At 34.6% G+C, this 7,637-nt stretch overlaps 1 pseudogene; it reads right to left on the bottom strand.

Annotated features, from left to right (window-relative positions):
* Positions 1-4,063: 4,063 nt before the first annotated feature.
* LOC107003704 lies at positions 4,064-5,136 on the bottom strand (annotated as a pseudogene).
* Positions 5,137-7,637: the final 2,501 nt, after the last annotated feature.

The raw sequence follows: 7,637 nt of genomic DNA on the forward strand, positions 1-7,637 counted from the left end.
TTTCTATGTCTATTCATGCATCATTTTCCATTTTATCAGGATATCATGTTAGCCATCATGGTCTAGAATTAAACTATGTACACAAGATATAGACATGCCGGTTCAACGGAAAAGTAATCAGTCTCTTGGGTAAAAAAAACACAGGCAAGAAAACCCCAAAAGAGGATAGTGAATTGGGCTACTCAGACTTCACCCTAGCACTCAATTTCCATTTACCCCACCCCCAACAAATAAACATGCAATTGTCCCCAATGCATAAATAAATTGAAATACTAGAGTGGTAGGTGAAGAAAACCTGTGGCGCAAAGCACAGACGATCAGCATGGACCGTTGAGATTAAGACGGTCCGTCTTGAGTATGAAGGACCGTCATGGGGTCCGTCGTGCCTTACTAGACTATATCGATGTGGAGAAACCTGAAGGAGAGTCTCTGATAAGTATGACGGTATGTGCAGGACGGACCGTCAACAGGTACGACGGTCCGTTATGGGTGTCCGTCAGAGGACACTTGAGAGAAATGTGGAGAACCCTAGGAGAGGGGTCTCTGACCGACATGACGGTCATGCAGGACGGACCGTCGAAGGTATGACGATCCGTCGTAGTTTTCCGGTTGAGGATACATAGAAAAATAGAGAGAGACCCTTAGGAAAGGGGTCTCTGACAACCAGAACGGTTGTGCAGGACGAACCGTCGTAGGTACGACGGTCCGTCACATGTGTCTGTTGAAGGACACTTGGAAAAATATGAGAGACCCTTCGGAATCGGGTCTCTGACGACCAGAACGGTTGTGCAGGATGGACCGTCGACAAGATGACGGTATGTCGCGTGTTCCCTAGTTTGAATATAACAGAAAGACGTACCTGGCACGACGGATGAATGCGACGGTCCGTCACAGATGAAACGGTCCGTCGATGTATCCGTCAGTGACTGCTGCAGAGTAATTTTCTGCAGAATTTCCTGGTGATGTCTCTGCAAATTAAAACCCATTAGTAGAAAATGCTACCATTACTAAAAATAAAAAAAGAACTATAAGTATTGGGTTGCCTCCCAACAAGCGCCTGATTTAACGTCGCGGCACAACAGAGGACACTTGATTACTCACACTTCATCAAGATGGTATGCCACTTCCTCTCCGTGTATTTGGCATACAAGGAGGGTGGGTCTGCACAAATCAAAAACAATAAAACAAAGTAAAATGAAGAAAATATCAACTAAATTATAGTAATAAGTTTAAGTTAATCTAAAAGCTATAATCCCCGGCAACGGCGCCAAAATTTGATACGCTCAAACTTACTTCTCAAATAAGTTGTAAAGGGGTCGTGTCAAGTAAATAACCCAACAAATGAGGTTGTGATCGTTCCCACGACAAAAATAGTTTAGACTTAACTTAAATCTGTTATTACTTTTGTTTAGTCAATTACTTTCTTGGAAAGTAAAAACAATAAAAGGGGGTTTCTATTTCTAAATGAATGAAAATAACTAACGAAATTGAAAGAGACACTTAACAGCTTTAAATGTTGGAGTTTAATCAATTAATCAAAGTAACTAGGGTTTACGTGTTCCCCACAGGTTCATAACTTGATAATTCTAACTATAACAATTCTTTCCTAGTATCTTGCATGCAAAGTGTTAAGTTATGTATTTCTAAATCCTTGGACCGGCATCTAGAAAATTTCACTCCGCACCTTGGTTCGGCTACGTGTGTTGCTATCCTAACCCTTATATTTACCTCATATTAAGCATCATTTTCGATATTTGACTAAGTTATTACCTCGTACCAATCAATACTAGCCTATTAGATAGTATACACTAAATCTATGTTGATAATTCTTTTCTTATTATCCACCTCCTTGGTCCGGCAAGTAGCATTAAGGCGAGTTCTAACGTTGGCCATCCGTTAAAAAGACTTCTAAGCGAAAGAATTATTAATACATGCAAGACACTATTCTAGAATTGTTATTTTAGTTAGGTTTTACCTCATTATTAGCCTATGGTTCCCACAACCCTAGTTATGGAGTTTAGTTACCCATAGTCATAATTACAATATTCAAATATATGATATAAGAATTCATGCACTTACTTCGATGAGAAAGAGTAAAATCCGAAACTAACCCTTGATTAATCAACAAAAATCACCAACAATTACGTACAAGAATCTCAAAGTAACCTGGTCCGGAGTCTAACTTAATAATCAAAGGTCCAGACTCCGACCTCTAAAACGAGGTTTTTCGAACTATTTATAGAAAATAAAAACCTAATTATACAATGACTCTATTTGCTTGAAATCTGTCAAAACGCGGCTGGGTCGACGGACCTCGCGACTTATCGTCGCGGTCACGACGGGCTGTCATGGATTCCCTCGTCCCATTCTTGTGCAATTTCTTCTGCTGCTCTCTTCATTACCCTCGACTGCAAGTATGACGGACCGTCATAGGCACAACGGTCCGTCGAGTGTCTTCGTTCCAAAACACTTAAACTCTTGGAATATGGGTACTGGGATTACTTCTCTGACCGTCACAATATCCGTAGGTGTTCTGTTCGGCATTTCTTCGCTGAAAAACCTCCGCTTTCATCTTTGAACAGATTTCCTGCAAATAAGGAGAAACTTATATAAAAGTTAGCACAAAAAGGCTTTTGGACACACTAATCTCAAGGAAAAAGTATTAATAATACCGTGAAACCACGGTATATCAGTACCTTAAAGGTGACTTGGAAAAACAATTGTTACAAAATATAGATATATTTAATTGATTTTTCATAGCTTTTGTTTTATGATTTAGCATAAATTTATTTTGATTCTTTTCATAATCGCGCAAAGACTACTACAATAAATAAATGTAGAAAATCAAGCAATTATGATAATTGTTACAACAATTGCAATAATTGTTGCAACAACTATGGTAATATTAATTACAACACGTGTTGTAATAACTATGGTAATATTAATTATGGTAGTTATTGCAATAATTGTAACAATTGATATAACAACAATAGCACTTGCTTATATTGTTGCAGCAGCTTCTACAATTGTTCAATTATTGTAGCAACTTCTGCATAGTTGCTGCAGCAACTTTATTGTTTAAAATCTTTGGTAGAAAACGAGGTGGAGAAGAAGCTGGCTAAGGAGATAGTTGTTGTGACAGAGGAGAAGTTCAGTGGTGTTAATTGTGATGGTGGAAGAAGGGATGATAATTGTTGTGGCGGTGGCAAAGGAGGAGGTTTAGGTTCAATGTTGGTAGATGAGAAAACATGGTGGTGCGTCAATTCATAAGTTATTCTTCATGAGCATATGACTTGATCATCAAGATGAATGTAATTGGTAAAAAACTACCATTTATCGAAGTTGGATTTAACCTTGAATTCTGAGTGGGGAAATAGCTTCAATTGGTGTATGGGAAAAGCGGTTGCCATCTAACCAATTATAAGTAATAACGAATAGCTATCCATCTTACTAGTTATGAAGAATACATATTCTTTGATAAGTGCAAAAAGTTTCCACAAATCTAAGCAAAAATCATGAGAAACTTTTGTAGGTTTCAAAAATATATCCAGCAAATAGAAACTAAAGAATCGCCAAATGTAACCTCGAAATAAGACTTCTAACTAGGAAAAACTAACTCAAAATTAACAGAACTTCCCTCTATTTTCAAGATCAGAAATAAAAAGATCCATTAAGAAATGGAAGAGCTTTTATATATCTATCTAAGCTACTAGCAAAAAAGGTTTTCTTATCTTCAACATGTAGTTTCTGATCCAACTAAACTAATTCCACAACGAGCTAAACTTTCATGTAATCATCATGCAGTTGAATAAAGCTGAATTCTCACACAAAAGAATTCATGTACTGCTTTCCTTGTCATTAAACAAGAACAATAAGTTGAATCGACAATGGACCTGATATCAATTTCTTGTTTTTGTCACCCTGTAATTAATTTAGATCTGTAGCATTGAAAATTAAGTAAAAAAAAATTAATATGCTTGACAAGAGCATAAGAAAGATATTTTTAAGAACTGAATAAACCTATTTGCTCTGCAGCCATTGTCTCCACTTTAAGGAATTCGCTTTAGCCTATACTTTTCATATATAAATCATACATCTCGGGCATGTTTTCCCCAAATGAAAGTACATATCTCTTTTGAAAATCAAGTTCAGAACATTAAACAGCAGTGTAAAGACTTAACCTCCATTTTACCAGTTGGTTTTCTATAAGAATTTCAAGATTTCATTCCTTGGCATGATCCTCTTTTCTAATCTGAGGTATAAATTAGGTTCATACCCCAGTTCGTTCATGAAAAACTTCAATGTAGTTCTTATCTTAGCATCTCTCTTGAAGTCAAACATTAAGGAAGTGTTTGCCATTAGACCAATATCAGATCAAACCATCCAAAACTCCAATAAATATGTAATTTTGTTTCTAATTTGGATTCATCAACCGATGCAAGTACTTGAATACCATGAAGATACATCCCTGAACTCAGAAGCATATGAGAATCCTTTTGTAGTTGATGTATTACTTTCTCAATCTACTCAGGATTATTGAGCAGAAACCTAGGATGCCTATATAAAGCCTTGAGAATATCGACCATTGAAAACCCAAAATTTTGCAACAATGTTATATTTTATGGCATAACTTTATGAAGATTACAGGAAAGCAACGTAGGCTCTTTCATAAGACTTATAGGTAGATGGTCATGAATGGGCAACTAATCCCTTAGATAAACAAGATTAGGCTCTATAATAGTATGTAAACCTCTTCTCAAAAAAAAAGTTTGTAAGAAATGTAGCAAGTTGAGATCCAGATAAGCCCAGTTGTTGTAAAATCTTAATTTTGGGTTTGAGATTTTCGTCAACACGACAAAACAACAATTGACGAAAAGAAGAAACAAGGGTTTTAATTTGTGATTTGTTCATACCCATTTCGTCAAGGATATGAAGTAACAAATGCGGGTCATAGTGTTTGTGTCTCAAACGAGTTAACTTGTATATTGTGGAAATGACTTCTTCTGTTGAGAAGTCAAGTGAATTTACCAGTAACTCGATCAATACATTAGACGGTGTCACCGCTGTTGCTGCAACTATGGATTAAAGATAGGAATGGAGATGCTTTTGTGAGTCAATGCAATTAATTCTAAACATAAAAGTAAGCAATCTTCGTATTTGTCGGCGGTATTCTTTCAACTCATGAACTGCTTTTTACCAGGTAGAAATAGACGGTAGAATGACAGATTAGGGCTGGGCGTTGGGCAGGTGTTGTTATGGACCTAAATAGACAATGCAATATATTATATTCTACATGTTACTATTATTAGTTTTACGGCACGGATGTGTCATGCATATAGTATACAATGTTATAAATTAGATTTAATATTACTAAATTAATGTTTTAGGTAAATAAATATAATTTAAAGAACATAATATAAGTACTTTTAAATGATTAACAAAGATTGTCATAAAGTTACTTGTACTGGATATCAAAATGATCAGATATTATTAAAGCATTTCAAAATAATTTAGGGCCTGTTTGAAAGGCCACAAAGGAATTGAGAATTGGTGTAATTACTCTCTTTGTCATGTTTGGTAGACCAAGTTATTACTTGGTACGAGGGGTGAAATTGAAGGGAAGTGATTATACTCCTCAATTCCGAAGGAAGTATAAAGAATTGAGTGTAGTTACACTATCTAATTACATGATTTTTTTAATATTATCTTTTGAAATATATTTTATTTTTGATACGAAAAGACACTCCTTTCTTTTTTGTCAGGACAGTTTTAGTTCTCACAACGGCACAACAACAAATGTTGTACTTTTTCTTTAAAGTAAGATTTATTTTTTCATTCATTTACTTTCATATTTTATGTATAGGTAGATTATGTATGAATTTGATCTTTGTATTTTCTTTTGTTAGTTCTTTAGAATAAAATAAATATGAGAATTAATTTTTTTTCTTTAATTTCTGATAATAATAAAAAATTAGAATATCGATTCTAACAATCAGTTATACATATTTTGTACAATGGCAATCACCTGGTTATGTAATTTCAGGATCTGTTTGGTTTTAATAAATCATGGATTTAAGCATGTTGACTTTATTATTTCTCTTCTTTGTCTTACTAGCTTATGACGTTGTGAAATTCCGCCCTTAGTTTATATACCTTTTCTCTTGGTTTCTTTCCATTTACATTCTTCGTATTTAAGTCTAGTCAATTGTTACTGTTCATAAATATTATCACTGGTATAAACAATAAGTAGCAAAACAAAATATCAAATCCAAACTAGACAACCAAACAAACTTTAAATGGGTTTATAGTCTCGTTTGGTCTAGAAACTACCTTGTACATCACTTCCTAGGTGATGCGTCGAACCAAAATGATTTTTATTCCTCTCTTGACATACTTGATATATGTGATTAGTCAGTCATATGATAAATTTGAGCATGAGGTACATTATTTCTCGTGTTACTCTAAGAACAATCAAGTTCACCTTGCCAAATTGACATCATAGCCTAGTATAGTGAAGTACTTTTTTGCATTGAAATATTTTTATATTTTCTTTTATATAGTATGACAACTAACCAAACGCCGAAGGTTGGAAAATCATTTACCAAATGGAGTGAAGTGCACAATGAATATTTCATTTACATTATTGCTGAACAAGTTAAGTTGGAAAGAACAAAACCAAGAGGCTTAACCACTGAAGGATGGGATAGTCTAGAAAAAGAAATGAACAAGCTATATGGGGACAAATTAGATCAGACTAAAATGAAAAATAGAATGAGGACTTTTGAAGAAGATATATTCTACTATGAAAACAATGTCACAAAGAACTTTCCACGCGCAGAGCTACTCCCGAGACGCGAATAGGGGACCTAGGAACACAAGTGATCCCAAGCTAATTATGTTGGCATGATCATAAGCAAACTAAAGATAAACTGAATAATAAATAGACGCACAACTATAATCATTAATAAAATGAAAAGATAGAGAATACACATATACTATAACTTAGATATATGAAAATTAATGAGTTTAATACAAAGAAGATAGTAACTCAATACTAAGATTCAGCTAACAATGTCTAAAAATAGCCTCTAATTGACTAGAAATGTTGGTACAGACATCAACTAAGTCTAGAAAAACTTAAACTAAAGGACTAAAAACACTGAAAAGAAAGTCATGATTATTGTCCTAGGAGAATGAGGACCTACTGATGCTGCTGAACTTGAGATTAGGAACAGACTAAGTGTGATATGGATATTGAGAACTTGAACCTACATTATGAGATGTTGTAGCGCACATATGCGTGAGTACTTGAAAGCAACTGAGCATGTAGGATAGAGTAAAGCTTAAATAACATATAACTAAATAAAGTAATAAAATATTGAAATATTTTGAACAAGATAAAGATGCTGAAATACTGAATATGAATAATCTGAATGCAATGACAAAGTTATAACATGCTGAGACTGAAATACTGAAACATGGCCAATGCAATGTAGTCTGACTGAACTGTAGGAACTACTAATAACCGATGATAAAACCACATGAGCTACATATAAAATCTGGTGTATATGCCAAATCTAAAGAATCCAATATATCATGTGAGAGGTATAGAGGCATCCTGATGTAATCACTAAAAT

The sequence above is a fragment of the Solanum pennellii genome, chromosome 11 (genome assembly GCF_001406875.1).
Source record: "Solanum pennellii chromosome 11, SPENNV200".
Lineage (NCBI taxonomy): Eukaryota > Viridiplantae > Streptophyta > Magnoliopsida > Solanales > Solanaceae > Solanum > Solanum pennellii.